Source organism: Coloeus monedula (genome assembly GCF_965178545.1).
Source record: "Coloeus monedula genome assembly, chromosome: 3".
Taxonomy (NCBI): domain Eukaryota; kingdom Metazoa; phylum Chordata; class Aves; order Passeriformes; family Corvidae; genus Coloeus; species Coloeus monedula.
In genome coordinates this window covers 22,694,056-22,717,037 of record NC_138783.1, presented here as the reverse complement: position 1 = coordinate 22,717,037, position 22,982 = coordinate 22,694,056, and positions in this window count along the sequence as shown.

Here is a 22,982-nt window from a genome sequence, read left to right as displayed (position 1 = left end):
TTGTCTGGGGTCCAGGCTGTCTCTGTGAGCTGAAGTGAGTCATGCTGCTTCCCTCTGAACAACTAACCTTTTTCTGTATGCTTTGATTTACTGTTATTGCCTGTATGGCTCACTTCTGTGAGAACTCTGTGAGAGAGCTGGCCTTTTGCATGTGGGCAGTCACCATGAAGTCGTAACTGTTCATTGCTCCTAGTGCTGTTATGCTAAAGCTAGCTGGAGATGCTTCAAGCCCTGTTCCTTAACTACTGCTCTGTGCCCCTCTTAGATATGTGTCTACCTCTGCAAATGGTACAGCACTGAAAGGCCCTGCAATTAAAACTCCATGTTGTCATCCCTCCTTCCTCACAACTTTTTGTTTTTTTAAGGTGGTGTTTTAAAGCTGGGTTGCTTACCTCATGTACTGACTGAACAATATAAACTCAGAGAGCACTAGAGAGGGAACAAATGACAGGTTGAGGGTGGCAACTGTTTCAATTTTTCTTGGACACTCTACTGTGCAACCCCCCAGTTGGAGATGATTAAAAATAATAAAGTCTTCCAGTTGTTGGAGTCTGCCCGTGCTAACAGTTGAATTGATGCAACTGGGTGTGAGGTGATCCCAGGGGGCAAGGGGAGAGCATGAGGCACTAAGGGAGGAAGAAAAAAAGTGGGATGAATGTTACGGGATCTGATGATGACTGAGAAGTGATGCAGAAATGACACTCAGTCCACCCAGGCATGACACTTCCTTGACTTGGGTGTTACACTTCCTTAAACCTTTAGGTCAGTGCCTGAGACCCACTGCAATGAAGTTGCAAAATCAGTGTTGCTTGTCTGATGCAGGCAAAAAAAAAAAAAGTCCTGTTACTCTTCCTTCCTTCCTTCTCTCTGGCATTTCAGCTTTGAACAGCCTTAGCAGTGGGCTTCTCACTAAGACTAAAAGGTGTGGTGAGGAGGGACCCCTGAAGGTTCAGCTGCCTGCTCACAACATTGAGGCCAGAGCTCAACCCCTGCCCTGCGGGCTTGCAGGGCTCCTTGCTGGGCTGTCCTTGTGCTGCATCCAACTGCATCTTGCAGGAATGGTTTTTGGCTACAGTTGCTGCTCAGGAGTTAGACCTCACCTGGACATCTCACACCAGTCCAGGAGCATTTCTTGCGCTTCATGCTGTGACTCACCAGTTTAGATACCATCTTCCAAAAGAAAACTACACTGAAGCCAAGTCTGGACAAGCACTGACTAATAGTAAAGGAAAGCTTCACCCCAGTGTGACTGTGACATCCTTGCCTGGGTAAGGGACTGAGGGAGCTGTGACTGGGGCAAATGGGGCTCCAGTGCTTGGGGAAGGAGCAAGTAACCAGGGCCAGGTTGGGACAGAAGGAAATGGAGGATGTTTTATATTGTCTCCAGATGCTGGTCAATATTCCCAAGCTAAGTACTAGTGGTAATTAGGGACAGCATTTACAGCAGCTTCCCTTTAGCACAGTGAGTTTTGTCACAGGGCTGAGCTCACCCTGATTTTTTTTCCCACCCTCAAAGGGCAGGATGTGCTTATGATGGCAGCACCATCTCCTTTAGCCTAAAGTGTCATGGAAGGTCTTGCATAAGATGCCCATGAGCCAGCAAAGGAACCTGAAATAGCATCAGTGCATGAGTGGATGGACACCAGACATCTGTGCCAGACTCCTGCATATCCTTTGCTGGAGGTGGGGGCCTGAGGCAGAAGTATGAGGACAGGGCATAGGACCAGGATGTGGGAGCCTCAGCAGACCTCTACAGGGCAATTACCTTGCTCAGTGCTAGGCTCTTGCTGAGGTGTTTATTTCCCCAGTAATCCTTCGTTTTCACAAGATCTGCCAATTAGCAAGAAGAAAGGCACTAGTGCCTCCTGGGGACCTGCTCCCCAGCACCATTCCTCAAGGGATAAAGCACTTTTCTGCCAGACGACAGCAGGCAGCTCTGAGCCCCCCGACAGTGCTCGCTTGCCCCTGACTCTATGGCCTTGAAAACAGGAGGAGAGCAAAACATCCCCCTCCAACCTATTAGGCCTCTGGACCAGCTGATTAGCCGAAGTAGAAAGCAGATTAACCCCAATTAGGTGAAAATGTATAAACAATTATATTCAGTAAAGCTCTGTGGATAGGCTTCCCAGGAGGCTGGCTTTGAACATACATCCCAGGGACCTTCCATAGCTTACACTCACAGCTTCTCACTCCATCAGCTTCTAAATTGTACCAATACTCAGAGCCCCTTCTGTGCTCTCCCACAGCTCACTGCTGCAGGCTTGCTCAGATCCTGCCTGCACTTGCTTCGGATGTTGCTGTGTTCTTCTATCTCTCCTCCTCCAGCCTCTGCAGCCCTCCTTCTCTTTCCCCATCACTCCATGTGCCATCCCAAGGGCCTCTGGGCTCCTGGGCTTTGCTGATGAAAAGTATGACAGAAGGTCTGTATCTATGGAAAGTTTTACTTCCTATATGGAAGGATAGAAATCCCTCCCAACACACTCATCTTTGCTCCCATGAGATCATCTACCTCCCTGCTTCTTTCATCTGGCTTTCCAAGCACAGTAACCTCTTCACTTGCGTGAACCTTTTAAGCCCTCTGACTCTTCAGAAGGCTGGAAAGCTCTCCCCAGCTCTGATAACAGCAGCTGTAGGATCTTGCATTTATGTGCTTCCTTTCACTTTAGGAGGCCCCACATTTTCCTGTGCAGTACACAAAACTTTCCCTCTGCCTCTGGGAGGCTTCTGCTGCTGTCCGGCAAGCAGCCAGTTCAAACAGCCCAGAGGGGAGATCTGATCAGGAAGGAGATACTGAAAAACTCTCCAGTGAAATGCCACCAGAACTTTGCAACTATAGCTGGAAAACAGCTGTGCTTCCTCAGCATGCCTGGGAAGGTTGGTGTCACCTCCCAGAGGTTTGCCTAGCCAGCACCCCCATGTCCTGTGCTTAACTGGATGCCTGATGAGCTGAAATAAGCCAGAAGGTCAGGGATGGTTAGAAAACCATCAGCCATGAGGAATGGGAAACCTCTCCACAGGCAGAGCAGCTCAGCTTTTCCCTTTACTGTGGCAGAGGGCATTGAACAGCCAACAGAAGAAAATCCCACAGCCTTTTTTTAAATGTTAGAAGGTAAAGAAAAGGGGATTCTTGACAGCATGTCACAGTCATGGACTGGAACCCACCGCTGACAGGAATCAGGGCTAAAAATAGGCATCAGTGCTAATGGGCTCAGAGCAGCCTTCAGCAAACGAGTCTCAAGGTGAATTATGAAATCTAACACTCATTCTGTCCCTAAGAAGTGTGGTTTCTGTTGTGGCTTATTTACTTTGATATTCATACCTGCCGGACATAGGATACGAGTGTCGGTTTCACAGCGAAACAGAGCTGGGCCTGATGGGGGGACAGCCAAGAAGTCAACAGGAGCACTGTTGTGGAGGATGCAGCTCCACACAACTCAGCAACAGCACTGGGCAAAGGAGTTCTGGTGGTCATCCTTGCCTGGAGAAACTGGCCCAGCTCGGTTGTGACGCCCCTCAGTGACTTGGCTTTCACATAACCTCCTGAAACCCTTCATTCATACAGCACCTGCCAGTCCATCCACACGTATCTTTGGTGATGCTGTTCTGCAGTGACAACCTGATTGTCTTCATTCAACCAATGCCCTCCTGCATTACCCTATATATCTGGTCTGGCTGAGGCATGGTGACAGGGCTCCTTTCTGTTGAATGAGCATTGTGGGGTGCTCTTCACAGCTTTGCCCCATGTGTGGGAGAATGAGCAGCACCTGATCCGGAGAAAAAAAAGAGCAGCACAGGAATGAAGCTTGGCTATGCAAGAACTATTGTCTCACAAAGTATTTTGAACCAACAAGTTTATACTTATCTGCCCTGTGTATGGCATGGCTGGGGTGTGTTTGATCTGATGGCAGGAGCCCTCTGTGAGGTTTACCACATCGTCAAGCTACTACCTGAAATGGCTGAGAATAGTCTTCCCACAGCTCTGTGCTGCCCCAGCAGACAAAGCTGGGCCCATGGGCAGAGGAGAAGGGAAAGGGAGTGCTCAGCAGACAGCTGGGGTTTTGCTTTCCAGTTAGGGTATTTTCTGCTCTTGCTTTCAGATGTGTCTACAGCTAATCATCCAGGGACTTTTTTCTGTTCCTTTTTAGTATTTTTTTCCTTTTACAAAATACTTTCTAAAAGCAAACCTGTGCAACAGCCAGTCTGAAACGTGGCTGTCCCCAGCCTATCCTCATCACATGTGTTTGCCTGCATGCTCTTACTTCTCTTCTCTTCCAGGTTTTTTTTTAGGAGGCAATTAATCCCCAGGGAGATTAAAATAGAAAGGAAGGGAGTTTTTCCTTGGAGCAAGCATTTCCGAGTGACCTTCTTTCTTCTCCACAGTGAAAATGGACCATCTTGGACAAATCACTCCCAAAGCAACAGATACCACTTGAAGGCTTCCAGCAAAGCCTTCTAATTACCGTGGGCCAGGGGTCAGGAACAGCTCAGCTGCACTGCTGGCAGTCAGCACAAGCTACTGGGAACAGTGTGATCACCTGGAAATAATGAAGGTATGATAGGAAAGAAAACCTAATACTGGGATGACCACCCTCAGGATCTGCTGGAGAAGGTCTATTTTGGTCACAAACAGAGCAGTCAGGGCGGAGTCCTCACTACCTCCTCTGGAAGTAGTCAGATGGCTATAGTTTGCCCCAGCCTTCCTCTTTTTCATTCTGGATTTCAGTGTGGTTTTGTAATCAGCTGCCTGAGCTCATCCACCTCTTTAAACCACCACATGTCATTAGTGGAATCAAGGCCATGACACTGGTGTCAGCAGGGTCCCTTTTCAGGCCATGTGTGAAATCCCCAAATTACTACCAAATTTGGAAGAAGCACCCAGAACCTCTTCCTCCTCTCCGTGCCTTATCCTTGAATTACCCCCACATGAAGCTCTCTACTCAGTGCTTCATGCATGTGGTTGCTGGATTCTCAGCCAACATCCATGAACCCCCTCCCCAGAACACACACATGGGGTATGTAACAACCATGTCAGGACTTTTCTGTTCATATTGTCCTTCAGGATTGTCCTGTCATCACTCCTGTCAGTGGAATATTAACACCTGAACACTCAGGTAAGATCTAGCTGTTTAAATACATGCCCACAGATGTCTTACAGCTACAGCTGTATAAATACAGCTACATAAATACTCTTTTGCCTGAACACATTTCAGGCTTGAATAGGCTTGTCCCGCTGTCTTGGGAGAGCTCAGCCATGCTATTGGTCCCAGGGTGTCAGTGGGGCTTGAGCTCCAGCAGCTCAGCATCCCAGCTGTGCCCCAAGGGAGATCAGGGAGCTAGCTCTGGATGCCCTCCAGCAGCAGTCTGGGAAGGGTGCAGCAGTCCCCAGCGACAGGGCTTGCATTGTATGTCCAACAACTTAGGGAGAGACATGTATTCTACCCAGGGTTTCACAGAAATTAACTGAATTGCCAGCAGATCTGAGCAGCAGTTTAGGACATGCCTTGTTGGGCCATAAGTATGTGATGGTTCACAAGGGGTGGGGGAAGCAAAGCCTCCCAAGCCAGTCTTGAGAAAGAAACCCTGCTACAGTCAAGCTTGAGGGAAGAAGGAGTAAAGAAAATCCTTTTCTTTCACAGCTTCATGCCTATCAAGCCTTGAGCAGGAAAAGGGAGGTCAATCCCTCTTTGAATTTCGGGCTAACATCTGTGATTCCACCCTAACAAGGCTTGTCCCACCTCACTGAGGAACAGAACTGTCTTCAGATGCCATGTGTGTGTTACTGTTAGACAAACAGCTCTCTTCACACATCTCTGGGATGAGCTTCTGCACCCACTGAGTGTGGTGGTGCCACAGCTCTTACGTCCCACAGAGGTGAGGGGTAGGTTTGATGGAAGGGGTTGTGGCATGGGCAGGAGGAGAAAAGCCCTTGAGCTCCTGTATGGTGTTTCCCATCTCAGTCCATTGGTCCCTTTGAAGTTGTTCCTCTTCCTGGTGCCTGTCCCTGACATCTCCGGTGTACCCTGGACACTCATGGTGTAGGCTGAGCCTGTTCAGCAACCCATAGCTTGTATCCCCTTTATCCCAAAATAAGTGAGGAAGGGATTTTTGCTTTGCTTCACTGTAAAGCATTTGTGAGCAGATAGATTTTGCCATAAATGGCAGTTTTTTTCTGCTCTGTGGGGAAAACTACATCACCCTTGGCACAGGAGTACAGAGCTAGCCAAATTAGAGGTATTCATCTGTACTCACAACATTCCTAGCTCCCCAGACCTCCCTTCACCAGCCAAGGCCATGCATCAGGGAACACAGGTCAGGGGTGAGAGGCAGGAGGAGATGGGGTTCTCAGAAGAAGATCAAATCTCAAAACATCATATTTTCATTCATTACAAGGCAGTAAAGAAGCTAGGCAAGCAGGGCAATTAGAGATAAGGGTGAACAACACACTGTTCCCAGACATGTCCTGCCTGCTGGTAAAAGTGGGGGTGCAGTGCAACGCATTCTTGACATTTTGTTCTCCCAACTGATGCCAGCTCAGTTCTTATCAGATATCTCCACGGCCAGTGATTTTTCACAGTGGGTAACACAACTGAGCTGCACAGGAAATGATCATAAACTTCTGTCCAGGCAGCTGAGCAGAATGTTCCCCTCCTGGCCTTCAAATATTTGTGGCTTTACCTTTTCCACTCTTCCTCACTTAATCTCTTTCCTGCCCTGCACATTCAAGGCTCTGACCAACCCTGAGTTACATGAAGGTGATGAACTTAGACCAGATCTTTCCTCCACTCCTTGGATCCAGTCTGACTTCCTCTTCAGCAAACAACATAGACTCGTCTTTATCTCGAACACACTCTTTGGTGGTTCCCTGCTGGTCAAACAAACCTTAAATTGCAGGGACAATACGGCCAGCACACAAACTCAGAGCTGGGGTAGGAGGGCACAGTCAGAGCAAGGCTGCCATCAGGGACCAGTATGGCAACAGGAGAGGCCATGTTTTGCTCCTGACTCCCCAACTCCACAGCAAGAGAATGCCTCTGTCCACCCTCTCTACTGAGGAAAGCTATCTCCATGCTCAAGGATGCTCCAAGCTCAATAGCTTCCATGAGAAAAAATTGCACAGTCTTGGCAGTGCTGGATGAGGTGGTGGTGCATCAGCTGCCCACCACCATTTCAGGCTGAACGTGGAGATCATTTTGCAGGCAACAGAGCCGCCTCTGACAAGAATCTGACCTTGAGTACACTGGCCTGACCTCCCAGCAGAAGTGGCACCTGAAGTTCCCTCTTGGGCGGATTTTGGCTGAGTCTCAAGGATGCCTTTGCTGCTATTCTTCCTTTATGTTGAACTTCGTGAAACTGGGCTTGGTGTCACCACACTGTGCAAGAGAGACACCCTCCTTGTTCTGCTCTGTGTCCAGCTCTCTGCTAAAGCAATATTTGAGGAGCTCAGTTATATGTGCCAAAGCCAGGGGAGCTGAGGATGCAATCCAGCTTACTCCCTTTAGATTCTGCACTCCAGGAGGATAAGGAAGCTTTCCAGCAAGCACTCACACGCTGGTGATAACGGTGACAAAAGCACACCCTTGCCTAGGTTAACACGTGACAGTACTGTTAACTCAAGCAAGGTACTGCTCTGCCCTCCACACGTGCATACCACAACTCCAGACTTACTCAGAGCTCCATAGGATGAGTCCTTACAGATTAGGCAACAAGGAGCATGTTAATTTTGGCTTCAATTTACCCTGGTCTGCTCTGCCCTTGGCTATGCGCCCCAGGGGCTCCCCTTTTGCAGTGCCCTCACTCCCAGGGCACAGAGCACATCCCTCTGGGGCTGTCAGTGATTCTAGGGCAGTTTAGAGCCTCAGGCTCTTTGCAAGAGATTTCTGTGTGCCATCCATACATATGCAAACATACACATTGATACAGACATGTATACATGTATCTCTGTGATCTGTGTCTGGATTTACACACGTGACATTACACTGTCACATCATAGTTGCTGTGCACTGGAAAGCTTCTTGACACTGTGATTGCAGGGGTTCTGGGAGATGAGCTGCATGGCAAGTTTCAGAGCCAGTTTAGGCCCTTTTTGGGGTCTTTTTCAGAATAAGCAGGGTAATTTCCCACTTTGTGCATTCCTCCATTTTACTGGCAATTATAGGCATCAGCAGCCATCAGACTGAATCTCTTCTGTGCTGTTTGCTCTACTACAGGCCCACTGAACTGGAGCCAGTCTCATGCACTATCATAATATGGCATCAGCTGTATCCAGCCATGTTCAGATTTTCATGGCTTGTGTGGCTTGTGCAGGGCCCACAGGTCTGTGTGCAATCATCCTTTGCCCACACACCCTGCTCTGCAGGTCCTAGCTCCCTTTCCTCCATTGCTGTGGATTCCCAGCTCTGCAAACACCTTCAGGATTCAGCCATAGCCATGTTTTTTGGGGCGATGCACTGTGTTGCTTGGCACAGCCAGGGTTAGTTCTGGCTTTCCAGCAATCCTTGTTTTCAGTTCCAACCATGGGCTGGTCTCCTCTAAGGGAGCTGGCTACGCTCCTCTTTTCCTTTCTCCTCCCCTAAAACTACCAAACCTATCAAGCACATCAGAGCCAGCCAGAGTAAGAAATAGGACTGTTTCTTGAGCTCTTTATATTTGCTCACACTTTGTTTAGGCACTGAGTGAAACAGTTTTTGACCTTCCTCTGCTGCTTTCCATAGTCCCAGATCTCCTGTGGAGCTTTAAGACCTCCAACCTTCTGCTCCGATGTTTTCTTGGTATGTCTGGCACTGTGTGACCATCAGAGATTACTCACTAATTCAGTTCTTAATTTGCGGGACAGAGGCCTGCCTGTGGTCAATAAGGAGGTGCCTTTCTGTTTATTACATGGAAACTCTGCCCCTTCTCTGTACCAAGAAATCCTTCCCTGCACCTGTAACTGATGGGAAATTTTCCAAACAAAAGCCTGTAAGCACAGGAGTGCCAGTTCCCAGATCCTTGGAATAGCAGGACTGTATCTGCCAGATGAAATCCTGGGCAACCAAATTCCCACGATTTTTCCCTACCTGACCAGAACAAAGATTTTTTCCTGGCTTCAGTCTGGACACTGGTTTACCTTTGAATTCATGAATAAGAGAGTTCCTTGAGCAGTTTCCCAGCTCATAGTGTCCACATCCCAGCTGGTCTCTCTATCTGTGGTCAATCTCTAGCATTTCAGAGAGTCAGCCAGACCAGCCCTGATTTTACAGGAATATGCACCAGTGGGAAGCAGTTAAGCAAGTGTTTTGCAGACAGACAAAATCTAGGCAGACAGCACACCTTCCTCCAGACCATGCAGACAGTGAGCACATCTGTGATGGAGAGGAAACTTCAGAGAGTGCTCTTTGCACCTGGATCAGAGCTCAAGAGAAAAGGGGAGCTGTAGCTCAGCACCTGCTTCTGTACACCAAGCATGCACTGCTACAGGTGCCACAAGGACACTGTCAGTCAGGTGACCCTGTGACCTGTCCCCTCTCCCTCACTTCAGCAGCTGCCTGAGGCCCCGTGAGTGGGAGCCACAGGGTCAGGACTGCGTTTTTCAGCAGATGGGGGAAGGCACCCTTTTGCCCAGGGTGCATGGGTGACAAGGGCAGGGACAGCTCACCTCAGCTAGCTGCTGCACACGGAGCTCCTGGCTGGCTCTTGTTCCAGGGTTTATCTAATGGCAACACAAGGTCATTAGCCAGCAACCAAGCATCGCTCCACAGTCTTGCTTCCTTGCTTGTGTTCCCTGCCAAGACCAGCCCCCAGCAGGGACTGGCTGTGGCCTCTCTCCCAACCCCAGAGGAAATTTACTGGAAGAGCCTGATCCACTGTCTGCCCAAGATCCTGGTAAAGGCAGCCTGAAAGAGCAAGGTGTGCTGTCCCACTCATTTGGGTGGACATGACGCCGCTGGAGCACCCCAGTGGTGATTTCAGTGGTTAACATGGTTTGCTTCTCTGAGGGCTGTGTTGGCAAAAACATTTGATCTCCCTAGTGATATAAATACACAGCTGCTTCCTCCAAAATAGGAGGCAAATAGAAAGGAGAGGAGTGAAAGTGTGTGCGCGCGTTTGTGGTGCTTGTGCTACAGAAAAAAAGGGAGAGGAAATGAGGCTTAGTGCAAAATACAGGAAGTGAGAGAGAAACAGCACAAAGCAAACGTTGCATCCATTGAACGGGACTTGAATTGGTATCTTAGCTGCTGTTTGACTAACTTATGGTATCACTAAATCCCATTCTCCTCAGAGGGAAAGAAACCCTGCAACTGTGCATTGTCAGTGTGACGGAAGAAACAGCAGCAGCTGATGCTGGGTGGGTCAGTATTACTGTGGGGCTCACAGACCAGCCTTTGTTCCAGCGCGGTGACAAAGGGCTCCCTTCTTTCCTTCACCTCCTGCAAGTTGTTCATAGGCCTGTTGGACAGTGCATGTTTTAAGACTATGTCAGCTACGGCTGACATGCCTTGGCCAGCGCCCATCAGGACCTTGGCCACCCCTGCCCCCTGGGAGGTGTCCCTCTCATGCACTGGAGCCCTCCATGGCGGGTGCAGGCAAAGGTTGATTTCCTTATCACTTATTGGAGCTGCATGCTCCCAAGAGTCTGTTGGTACTAAACATGACCACAACCCCTGAGCCAGCAGGTCCACAGGATACCAGGAACACGCACAGTGTTCCTATCGCTTTCTTGCTCACCTCTCTGGTTACCCTCAGTGCTCCTAAACTTGTCCCCTGGGCACTCTGCTCCACCATCTTTCTTGGCAGATGAGTGCTGGGGAAAGGGAGCTGCTGTTGGTGAGTCTTAGCTGGCATTCATCAGGGTGACCTCCTTCTCCCTCCACATGGAAGAAGAGACTTTAAAAGGTTTGGCCAGTGCCTGAAAAGGGGCAAGTTCTGGCTGCTGGTGTAATCCCAGCCTGTGGTACATGCTTTTTCTAGAAGAGGTAGCCTCTCAGCCTGTGATTTTTGGCAAGTGTCTGTGCCCAACACCTGGCAGAAGGAGGGATGCAAGGCATTGTGCTGGGTGGCAGAGCTCTCCCAGACAAGGAACTCAGCTGGAAAACACACTCCCCACATTCAGCTACCCTCTGACTGGTAGGATCTCTGCCACCCCACCACCAGGCTGTGAAGGTGTCCCCACCCAGCATCTGCTTGCTGCAAATGGACACCATGTACAGTCATGCAATATCTGAAGACCTGAGATGTGATCTTGCACTTGCAAGACCATTTGATGTGACCTCAGTACTCCCAGTCTGCACACTCTGCACAGTTCTAGTCTGAGCTATTAGAGTGGCAAGATTACTCCAGTCACATTTCTAGTGCTCTTTAACTTGCCAGCGTAAGGATTTCACCCTCTTTACCTTTCTCATGTTCTTGGTACAGAGGGCTGAAGCTGCACAGAGACATACAGAGATACAAAACAGGACCCATGCCCTGCTGCATGCAGGTCCTGACATACAAAAAGACACATTTGGAGGCAGATACACAGACAACCACTTGCAAAGTGATTCTGTGATCTTGCATGGACAAGCAGAACAGTACACAGAGATAATGACACAGGCAGACTTCTTGCAGTGATCAACAAGAAATCCTAAGTGTCATTGTCCCCTAAGGGAACCTGGAAATAGTAATATAGTAATATAGTACATTAGTTTAGAAGTTGATGTTTCAGTGTCTCCCTTTCAGAAAACAGGGAAATAATTGTCAACCTCTGAGAGCATCAAACAGCAGCGTAAGGAGAAGTCAACATAGGAGCCACTGCTTCAGCTGTAGTTTTGGTGCAAGAAACCTCAGCAGGAACACCATGTGCTGGTCAGTATGTCTGCACCCAGGCCACACCACTGGGAGATGCCTGCTGTCAAGTGATCCCAATTCTTTGTTTGGAAGTTGTGTCTCCAGGTCACGTTTGTACAAGCTAGCACAACTACAAGGAGCAACCTTCCTCTAACAAAAGAGCATTTCTGAGCGGAAGCTGAACAGCTGGAGTTGACCACATCAGTCACAACAAGGGGTTTGTGACCAATGTTCTCCTCTATCCTTATGCTTCCTTGGAGCTCTTTTTTCCCTTTAAGCCTGTGTCTGATGCCAGACAACACCACTCTGTCATGAGGCCTCCACAGGCAGCCCAGAAACACAGCTCAGACTCTCCTCTGGGGTTTAGATCCTGGGGTGTTGTTTTTCGATAGTATGGGTGAGCAAGGTGTCTCCATATATAGGTAGCGCAAGCTCAGGAGAAAAATGAAAAGTGAAGATAAAAGATCTTTAGGGGTGCAAGACATCCTGCTTAACCCATATGTGCTGATTTCCCTTACCCCGTGTAATGCTGTCCAGAGCCCTTTGAGGAGCTGTGGTAACATCCCCACCTGTATCAGGGAGTGCACAGTGGTGAAAGGTGTGCCAAATATGCACATTTCTGGGAAAGTCAGCACAGAAGTTTCTTCTGTATGCTAACAGAAGCCACCTATGCATTCAAATCCTGGGATCAATGAGATGAGGGACTGTACTTCGTAGCTCATGTGAAGCTGGCAAAATACCATGACCTTGAATCTGGGACGTTTGGAAGGGGGGGGGGGGGGGGGGGGCGGAAATTGACCTGCAGCAGGAATTAGGAGTTGCCTACAGCTCGGTTTAGCTAACATTTCCCACAACAGAGCAGGCAGAAGGGCTTAAGCTTGTTGGAGACTGTTTGAGGGAGAGAGAGAGCTTGTCTCCAGAGCTGGTTTTATGGCGTACATCTGAAAACAGTTTACATGTGGCTAGAAGGAAGCCTCTGTTATTGTGGTTCAAATGACCTCTTAGTATCTAGCCTCTATTTTAAGCGGGTGATGCATACATGTTCTCATGCCAGTACTCTTCAGTCTTTCAGCTGAAATAGCAGTTCCCTTTCATTGGGATTTACCCATCTGATGTATTAATAGGCAGCAATCATATGCCCTCTTAACATTCCTTTTGCTAGGCTAAAAAAAGCGAAGACTGTCTAGACTTCTACCATCACCTCTCTTTTTGTCCAGATCTCTCTAGTGCCATTCTTTCCACTTGTTAGAATTTTCTCTATTCTTTTCCAACTCTTTTGGAAGGTATTTTTCCCTTTCTCCATATCAGCGATGCTTCTTTGTTTTGTCTCTTTATCTAACGTTTACATTTTTTCTCCAAGGTCATCAGTGAAGATACGAAATTAGTTGGTGCCAAAACCAGTCCCTAAGGAATTTCATTAGCAATTGCCTACAACTTTATGTTTCAGGACCTGTTTATAAAGCAATTTGTTACTCTCTTTTCAGTTCAAGTGTGTATCCCTGCACTCCCCTGTTTTCACAACTTCCCAACCACCCTTTGTGAAACCCAGATATCTTTCATATACCATATAACCAGTGTTTTAAAAATTATTTATTCTCCTACCCAAACATAAAAATAATTTTAAAATACTCTGCCTTTCATACAGTCACACTGAATTTTGTCTCATTGTCTGTGCACTTCCATATCTTTAATTATTCCTATTTTGTCTAGGATAAGAAGAAAAGCTGTTCTAAGGTCTTGTGTCTGTAAGTAACTACCTCCCTTTTTTTGTTCCTTAATTAAGTTTAGGTAAAATTGTTGATTCTAGGTAACTGTCTGGTCCCTATCCAACCTCCATCTCCACAGTTGATTGTATATCAGTGCTACTGGATTTACCACTTGATCTGTCTCCAGGAACCTTCTGATCTGAACAAACCTTGTGAATTTTGTCTTGACCTCTGATGAGATTGTTTGTGTTTCCAGACACTTTTAACAGTCAACTTGTAATCCCCTTCTCCTGCACCATCCTTCCAGCAAATGAGGCAAAACTTCTGGTTTCTGAAGCGTGCCTTGATCTTAGCTGCACTGTGCAGAGGTCTGATGCCTTGCCTGTTCTTTTTACCTTTACAAAGAACTTCATTCAGCAACTCTGCTAGGTATATCTCACCTGGATTTCTGCTGACTGACGTGTCAGTCGTGACCTCTGCATTGTAGATTTCTTTTCTGACCACTCCCATTTTTCACTGAGGAATTTTTTTCACCAGTAGGCCACATTTTCTATACAGTCTTCCCCTGCTCTTTGTTTAGGAAAGTAAGGTAGCTATTACCACAGTGAGCCTGAATGCCTTCCACATACAAATACTTAAGACTTTTAACTCAAATTGCTTCATCACTTCAGTCTTATAACTTCTCTGCCCATTAATGTTTGGAGGCTGAAAAATCTTAGCTGTGGCCCCATGATATTTACTCTTCCATTTAATTGAAACAGAATCAGCCTGTGCACAGTCAAGGTTAAAAGTTATCTTCTGCCACATTGTTCCGCAATGTCTCACTGGCTGTCAAGACCAGGTCAAACACAACAGCAGCTGTGGTTAGTTTGCTGCCTCTTTAGTGAAGGAATGTCAGGCAGTGCATCTTAGAAATCCTAGGCCCAGCCTATGTTAGTAGCAATTTATTTTCCATGGAATAACTTAAAACTTGTAGTAATGGCAATCCCTGCATCTGCATATCATTCTAAAAACATAAGAGACCATCATCAATATCCAGACACAACCTTGGATAACAGCAGCAGAACTACAGCTGTCTTTCCTCAAGGTGATTCGAACCCAAACAAGATCTGTTTTATCACCTCTGCTCCTGCTTTTGCCTTCACACTCAACAATATTGTGCACAGACAATACTACGACACGCTCCACTGGTCTTGCTCCTCTGAGCAGCACAGATATTTCCGTTTTAGAGGTCCAGCCATGCCAGCTGTCCATCCTGCCCCCAAAATTGCTGGCATACACCGTCTGCATATTGCTCATGAGGGCCTTGTCTTAGCATTCAGGCACTTCCATTGTTTCTCCTAGTTCCCCATATGCACTGGCTGTACGATCTTGGATAGAGTATCAGTTTCCTGCTCAAATTTGTATTACATTCCTGCTCTCATATGTTCCTTTAGTCATCATTGTATCTTAATATCAATGCTCTTCTTTCAACTAAACATCATAGAAACTGCACAAGTCCCAGCTAAAAAGCCCAGACAAAATCCCAAGCCCTCCTCCTTACGTCTTAGTCTAAAGCCTGTCTCAGGTGTCTCGTTCCTGGCAGGCTGTGTTCTTCCACATGCACACTCAAGCTGCCAAGGAGGGTCCTCTTTCTCTGGATGCCTTCAAAGAGAAAACACTGCTGGCAGGAGTTCCCAAAGAATCTGTAATGTCTGGGCCATGGATTTGCCCTTCTTCTCTTAGGACATGTTTCACTGAGGTATGTAAAGTGCCTTGAACAGTATCTGCAGTCATCCTCCTTCCATTTCAGGGGCAACCTAGCTACCTCATTTATCACAACACCAAAAGAATCACTGGATTATTCTCTTTTCCGGAAAACACCTTTTCAATTCCAGATCCCCTTTGTAACAGGATTTGTTTTAAAGTGTTCCCACTCACATGGACCTATTTTTCTTGATGTTCCTGCTGGTCTCTATAGCTTCATTTTGTCTCTTCCCCTCGCTCTTTGCAGTGCTTCCTGCAGCCTTTTCTTCTTTCCAGGGTTATGGACTCATGCTTCCCTGGTGTCTGACCTCAAGCCATCCCTATCTCTTCTTTTCATTTTCTTCTAGGCTCAGTTTTTCTCTCCTTCTTGTTGCTATTCCACAAGTTTTTTCTTAAACTCTAAATGAAGCAGTTGCAGGGAAGAACTTGCATGTGCCTGATAAGCTCTGCTCTGTTTGCTCAGAAGGTACCATAGGAATGACCTGAGTGCACTCCTCTCTGCACTAAAACCTGAAATCCCAAAAAGAGATTTGAGATTTCAGCAGCACAGAAGCTGAATCTAGATTTACCCAGATCCCAGCTCTGAAGTGGCCTGCTGATTTAAAACAGCAAAGCAGGCTGTAGCAGCACAAGGCCAGAACACACAACAGTCTTTACTTCAAGGCAGCAATTTCAAGTTTGAATTGAGAATCTCATTTCTCCAAGAGGCAGGCAGCTACTATTACTCTCATCGTCCATCATGGTGACAGAGGTTAAATAACCTGCCTGTTGTTATTGGCTGAAGCCAGCTCCAGACACCTCTGCCTGCCCCTTGGCACCAGGTGAGAGCTGCCAGGAAGGTGGGGAACTCAGCCAATGTGCCTCCATTGTAGATGTCTCAACCTGACTGTGCTGCCTTAGACAACACAGTTGGAGGCAGAAATTATGGACATATCTTCAACACTGTCATCCAAGTGTCGTGCCTCCTGCTCCCCTCTGAACCTCTGAGCCTCCCATCCGAGCCACCGTCCTGCCCACAGCTTGGGTACAGCACTGTTCAGCACAGCACCATTGGGTAGCATTCCTTAGGTGGAAAATGTGTGTTTCCTCCATAAAGTTTCCATCTCAGACAGATGGGGTTGCGTTGTCTAAGGTGAGTGACATGAGCGAGCACAGCAAAGGACATTGTTGTCATGGGACCATCTCCCCTCACTTCCCATTGGCCTTGCTCAAGGTCAGGCTGCATGGCAGCAACAGGAATAGAGCTTGTGAATTCCAGCTCCTTATCCCACTTGACCCAGAGCCAGGCTCAGCTGGGAAAAAGCAATATCCGTCCAAGTGCAGCGGCAGTGCCCGGGTGTTGTTGTGCAGCTCGGGAACAGGTTAACAACACTCGTGCTGAAACCCCCGCCGTGCACACAATAGGCAGTGAGAGGTGCCAGCTCTGGAAGCTGCAGACCTGGGGACACGCTGTGCTGGAAGCGCTGGGGCCCCATCCAGCTGCACCAGCACTCCCTCGCCCGTGGGACTGCGAGTTCCTCCCTGGGAAAGCAGCAACGCCCAGCTGACTGCACTCCAGCCCTGGCAGGAAAACGCCGATGTTACGGACAATGCCCAGATGGGGTGATAAAGCTCGTTCAGCAATGCATGGTCCCACGGGTGAGCACTGTGCACACCTCGGAGCACGCCTGCACTCCGGGATGCTTTTCGTGCTTCTTTTTCACTACGTTCTGTGCGTTAGGGATGCTTTTTCCCAGAGAGGCAAGGGAGTAGCAGGGTGTTCCCCCCCCACCACCTGCCGAGCAGCTTCAGCTCTGCCCCAGAGGCACCCTGGAGGAGGATGTGGGTTGTTTACCTGAGGTTGTTTACCCTCAATCAGAGCTATCAAATCTGTTAGCGTGGACCTTGGAGAGCTTGAAGGATTTGGGCACCCAACCACTAGGGAGTAAAATGTGCTGCTTTAACTTCGGTGGAAAAGGTCACGCATCACAGACTACTGCCAGCTAATGAGAAATGAGTCTGGACAATTAATCAATACACAATCTCCTCCGCTAATCATATTGATGGAAGATGAGCTCCATCCCCCAGGAAGGGCAAAGGCCATTGAGCTAAGCCATTTAGCAGCATTTATTTATATCCTTGGTGGTTCAATAATTTGAGTCTTGCCCAATAGCATCAGGCCCCTGAGGGCTGGGTAATATTGTCCAACTAGAAAAAAATCCCAACACAACAGGTATTATTACTTAGCAGAAAAATAGCCTTTTATTGGAAATGAACACTTATAAGGAAAAATACATTCCTTTTCTCTACATTTCAACCCCACACATACGTACAAAAGAAATTCTGAAATACTCTATGTAAATGGTCATACAAATATTTTCTAGGAGGAATACTTTAAAAAGTTGTCAAGGTCTCAGGACATATATTACTCTCAGTTGCACCAGAATGCCTTTCTCTAGAAGCCTACCTATTCTATTAAAATAGAACTTATCCCTCACTCATTCATCCTAAAACCACGCCTTTCCTCTGGCAGGCACAACCCATTTTGTAAGAATGCTGGCCCCATAGGTAAGGTGAGTTCACACTTGTGTAATTAAAGCCTATGTTGAAACACATACACACCAAGGGACAAAGATGATGTCATGGCACAGCTGTTTCTGCGACACAGCTGCTTTTCCGGCTTCCCGATACAAATCCTGCTCTTTCTGAGCTGCAGCGAAGCGGGTGGTAAAACTGTCAATTGGAAGTTGCAGATTGTCCCTGCCTGGTGTGTGGTGCTTAGGCTGTCCCTGCAAAAGCTAACAGAGCCCTTCCGCTGCACTACGTAAACTGTGGCGAAAGGCACTGGTGCTCCCAAAGAAGCTGTTTACCTACGCAGTTGCCTGCTGGTACTTATTTACAGAGCACTACTGACAGCCACCAAATCTGCTTGTATAGCTCTGGAGACAGTTCAAACTCTCTGTTCCCAGACAAGTGATTAATGGTGTATGGAGAGAAGTTGGGACTGAGGATAAAACCGAGCTTTCAAAACAAGAGCCTCTGATCTCAAACTGAACAAACATTTTCCCTTGCCTGTGTCAGCTAGTTTGATTTCCAACAAAAGAGCAGATTGCTTGGGAAACCACAGTCACGCCAATGAATTACTTTCCTACTAGCCAGAGAGAGCTCTCTCAAGCACCCTGTCCTGCTCTCTCAAATCAGGTTGAAGGCAGAGCTCCATCTCGAAGCAGCTAGTGCAAATGAAGCTCAGAGGTGGGTCTCCCGGCTCAGACCTTGTAAGGAACAAGACTAAACTCTTCAGAGCCCCACCTCCTTATTAACCCTTACTTATAAATAGCCATAGGGCCAACCTGTGCTCAGAAGATGCACCCAATCCTGCCAGCAGCAGATCCAAACATGAAGGCATCAAGGGAATAGTTAACTCACCCTTTGAAAGGACTACAGAAGCCAGATCAGTATTTTCTCACAGTTTGAAAGCATCTCTGAACAGGAAAGAATTAATGGCACTGGCAAAGAGGTGCTCCATGCAAACAGGTCTGTGGCAGCAACCCAGAGAGCGCCGCGACAGCAGCAGCCCAAGGCACAGCGTTCGGATGGGATGGTCAGACAAGACCAGCCTTCCCCTGTGCCCCATCCACAGAAAGTATGAAATGTGGTGGGTGATTATTAACAGCTCTTAAGGTCCGTGGGTTTTAGCCCACATGTACAGAACATTCATGCAAGTATAGACTCATATATGTGCACGCACACAGAATCGTCCACAGACTCGTGCTGTGGAAAGTGCATCCAGCCTGCAGCCGTTGCCTCAGGCTCTGCCAAAAACTGATGGGATCTTGCTGAAAAGTGCTCCAAGCACAGGTTTAACTCTGTGTGAGCCTCTTCCAGCTGAGCCCAAGGAGAACGCTGCTATTGTGAGGGCCAGAGCCTTCCTGCAATGCCAGCACACGCAAAGGCTGACGTTTCATAAGCTGCCTGCCATTGGGAGGACAAAGTCCCGTTGAGTGGGTATTGGCTCTGCCTTCCCTTGCAGATAGCAAGGGATCAGCTGAACTCGAGTTTGGCAGCCTCCCATGGTATGGCACAAGGCTAGCCAAGCATGTGAGGCAGAGCCATTATCAGTGCCCTGTTCCTAACAAAGTGAAGACATTCTCTTTCATCTCAAACTAATATTTGCTCCTGTTCTTTCCAAGTAGAGGAAAAAAGACACACACTGTGCCAGATCCCCTGCTGTGATACATATCTCCTGATCTCTGGCTTGTATGGTTACAGGGAGGCTGCAGGCATGGGAAAACACTTAAACATCCGAATCCAGGATAACATCCTGAAATCAAGGTGTAAAGTAGAAACAATAAATAAAGGTTCTTTGGGAAGGAGGGAAGATAAAATTATTTAATTCCATGTGTTTTCCCACCACAATGGCTAAGGAAGCTAAGGTTTACAGAGGGCAAGAGAAGGCAGCTTGGCCGGTCCCTTTTAGGAGGAAGAAGGTGCTGGCTGCCCAGACTCCCTATCCAGAGCCCTGCTATCTCCTCAGTGGCCTTTATCACCAAAGGCAGGAAATATGAAGTTCTAGGACTTTTCTCAGCACTTTAGTCCTGATTTAGGGCAAGACAAGTCAGCCTCATGATTTAGCCAAGATCCTGAGAACTGAAGGAACTTCTGTCTGCAGAGAGTAATCCTAATTCTACAGGACCTTTGTGTATTTTCTTTATAACTTGAACTTATCCATGAACTAGATTCACTTGCATTTCTAACTAAAAACAATCCACCTGTAAACACTGCCTTACAGCTAAGTGGAACCTAAGTGATGTGACATGCACTGGAGACACCCTGCTCCTGCTAGGATGCTGAGTATTATACATAGAGCTGTTCGGGGAAGCTGCTTGCATTGGCCATGATGCAGTGGAGATGTTGAGAGTCCACAAAGCACTGAGCTGCAAGGTCCTGGTTCTAGGCAGGCAAAACAGGATGTCTGGTTACAGATGGGTGTCTGTTCCTCTGAAAAAGTTAGACCAAGACTCTAACAAGCAGGGAGGCAGAGGAGAGGCACAGCTCAGGGGGTCACTGGGAACTAATTCCGAATGTCCTGAGGGTGACCAGCCTGCCCTCGTATCTTCAACCATGTGAGCTCTCAAGAAATCCCAGTGGAGAAGGTGCCTAAGAGGGGATTTTGCTGTGTGTACTTGCAGTTCTCTGGGTCAGCCAGTTTTGGAAATAGAGGACTAACATTCATTTAAAACATTTTGCAGTTAGCTCTTGTCCAGAACCAGCTGATGACACATGGACTCTGAGCTGCTCAGAGAGAGAGAGAGAAAAAAGAGAGAAAAGTTCCTGTAAGGCTCATGTCAGCAGTAAACACACAGAAGTGGAAAGCAGGTGGACTACAGATACCAAGAGGCAGGTCTCAAATCAGTCTCAGGTCTTTTGCACCTATGTCTCCCCTGAACTGGAGCTATTTCACATCCAGCCAACTCAGAGCACAGGCAAGGAGGTGGGCTTTGCCGCCACTGCCCATGGAAGGACATGCCCTTGTTTGCTTCAGGAAGGAATGAAAGAGTGCAGTGAGCCTGAAGGAGGCCAGACTTTCAGCTGTGTCTTTTATCCACATCCAGGCTTTCCCCAGTCTCTGCAGATATGGGCCTCTTCATACCATCTCCCTGTGATGCTGTCTGGAGGAGGGGACAGGGAAGCAGAGTGAAGGAGAGCAAGTGGTAACATGGACCACACAGCCCTGGAGTGCCAGGTCTCCTTTCCTCATGAGCTTTCCTTTCTCTTAGCAGCCTGCTGAACGTTCCTTGCAGGTTACTACAGACCTCTGCCACAGCACCTGCACCCCTGAAGCAAAGGCTGGGTTTGGCCAGGTGACTCTGGAGGTGTGAGCAGGTCAAAGGGATACGTCAGGAATGCAGAGACACCCAGCACCACACAGGGGATGAAGCCCAGCATCACAGCCAAGAAGCTACAGGGCAGGCTGGGCAGGTGTGTGCAGCCCATGGGGTCACAGGTGAGGGAGGTGACCACAGCACAGCACTGCTTTGGTGTGTGGTACATGACAAGGAGTGAGACAGGCCCTCATCACATGCCTCACATCCAGCCGTGGCTGGGCATCAGCAGGCCTGCAAACACAGCTAGCCAGCCTTGGAGTATGCACTTTTCTTGACTCTTCAGTCTATTCCAGGCACTTCTTCTGCATCCAGGGGACAAGGGTCACTGCAGTCCTTTCACAGGGTGCCAGTGAACCAGTAGGGAAAGAGCCAAGGTAAACTCTTGAAGAAAAGCAAGAGCCACCACAAACACAACCGACTGAGCCCAGCAGGAGCAAGCGTGTGCTCTGTGTTGTCCCTTTAAACAACATTCAGAGAAGTAGTATTATAAACCAGTGGCTGCCTCTCAGGAGGCAGAAGTCCTGGCTGCCATGGCCAGCCCTGAGAGTGCCTTTGCTTTTTGCCTTTGCCTAGGCCACAGGACATCTATGTTTCTGTTTCCCTGCTGTTACAGCATGTGGCAAAGTGGAGGGACTCCTTCCAAAACCTTTGGCCTCTTTGAGAGGGCAGCAAAGGACCAACTCATCTTGGAACTGGCCAGCAAACACAGGGACAGCAAAATGCCTGTGTCAAGTACAGAGGCTGCCTGCTGAAGTGCTTGGAGCACCGATCCTCAGGAATTAAATCCCCAGGGAAACAGCCAGTGTTGTCCCTGTATTTACTTCCAGCCACAGTGCTCTGCCTCCACAGGGTCACTATGCTGAGTGGTGAAAGGCAGACCAGGTACCATGTGGGCATCTGTTTCCACATGGTACCTGGACATTATGGACACAAGCCAAACATCCAAGATACACCTGAGTCCCATGGCCTGACCCACCCTCTGCCAGTATCTCAGCTCCATCCCCTCAGCCGGGGCCCTCCTGCAGCCCGTGCACCCCCATCTGCTGGGGTCTCAGCCCATGCACCCTTTTTGCCACAGCACATGCCCTTCATGGGCCTTCCATGTTTGCCAAGCTGAGCAGCCACAGAGGAGAGACCCTTTCCCCTCTATATAAGAGAAAAGGCTTCAGAAAGGCTTCACAGCAGAGAAACCAGACCAGCTCTCTTCTATCCCCTCACAGAGCTGAGATGACCAGCTATTTCAGCTAAGGAAACCCCTTCCCTGGGTGGCTGGCATCTGTGGATCTCACCCGTAAGTCTTCATTTTTTCCTGCGTGTCAGTCAAGTGAAACTAATCACAGATGGTTTTTAAAGTACTGGATGCTATCTCACTGGAGACTCTCTCCTTAATTGTGTTGCTGGTTGACAGCCTGCCAGGGCCTGTGCACCTCGCCCAGGAGTTAATATTTTATCTAGAAGTTCAAGGGAAGCTTGGTGGAAATTGTGCTAGCCTTGAAATGCCAGAGGTAACTTTTAAATATTTCCTTCCTTCTGAAATGTTGCTAGTAGAAATGTATTCTCTGAAAGGAAATGGCTCCAGATCTAGGCTAACAGCTGGGGAGATTATTCATGGAAATCAGTGCCCTGAGGCTCTATATCACTTTCATCTATCTTTCCAAAACCCCCCACCTTTATGGAGACCAAATGCATCACTCTTCCAGGGAGGTGAAGTGAGAGCAGCTCTCCAGCAGAGGAAAAAGTGCTCATCCTGAAAAGGTTTCTTTGTTCTCATTGCACAGGATCATTTTTCTACTGTACAGCAGATTTATGTGAGGAACAGCAGTGGCACAGAGCATAATGACTCCATTTTGTTTAATAATTAACT